Here is a 1136-nt window from a genome sequence, read left to right on the forward strand (position 1 = left end):
AAATTAGCAATAATAGGTATCAATGCCTATAGAATCTGAAACCAGTCTAGTCTAAAATCAGTTCAACTCATACTGTTCTAAACTAATTTTTAAAACAACTCTCTCTCTTCTTATTAATACGGTTTAGAAAGCATGTCTATAGGATCTCAAATCGTTTATTTTAGAATTGTTACTACTTTGCCACATTCTGAATCAGTAATAGATATCATGTTTATAGGATCTCACCCAAACACTTAGGCAAGCCATAGGTGACAACAAATAAAACTGAACCCGCATTTGTTAATTAGTAACTGCTATAACCAGCAGGCAGCCTGATTCGGACTTCTTATCTGAGTTGTGTAATAAACTGGTCTGCCTCAACAATAAAAACTCCCCTTGCCTTAGTACTTTAGATTCAGACCTTGACTGTGTTTAAGTCATGCTATTTATGTGCTTTGCTTGAGGAGGTATACATGAGCCTTTTAGTTGTTTACATGTTTCCCCTTTATGTGCAGTCCTATGTGTTTTTGTATGTCGCCTTAGCTTTTTCACCTATTGAAACCTAAAAGTCAGCCTAATATCCTTCCCCTTTAGGAATAGTAGCCCTAAGTTCCTCCGGGACTGATAGGAATAGGACGGGTAATAGCATGCAATAGTGATCGAGACCAATCCGCGCTTTAATACCTCGACGAGGTGGGAAGGGTAGATATGGATATGATGACCGGTGCACTAATACCACGTGTAGCCCCTCTTTTGAGGAGTGATTACCGGGTATTGTATTGATGTGATCCATACTATAAATAAACCTAGGACCTCTTTTCTTTTCATTTGCCACTTCTTTTCAAAATCCTCCTTCTAATTGTTTTCAAACTCTTATGTGTTTAAACTTAAATCCACTACTATTTGAGTCTATTCTTGTCTATTTGCTAAATTGCACAAATTCACAAAAAATTGTCTGGCCGGGAACCACACTAGTGGATCCTGACGGGTGACTAACACCTTCCCCTTAGGATAATTTCAAGCCCTTACCCTATCTCTGGTTATCAAACAATCTTAGAAGTGAACCTTATAGGTGTCCTAATGCACCTTAAATCATTAGGTGGCGACTCTTCAAATGCAAAACCCAGTTCCCAAAAGGAATGAGTTGTCCTGTGCCC

This window comes from Nicotiana attenuata, unplaced genomic scaffold (assembly GCF_001879085.1).
Source record: "Nicotiana attenuata strain UT unplaced genomic scaffold, NIATTr2, whole genome shotgun sequence".
Lineage (NCBI taxonomy): Eukaryota > Viridiplantae > Streptophyta > Magnoliopsida > Solanales > Solanaceae > Nicotiana > Nicotiana attenuata.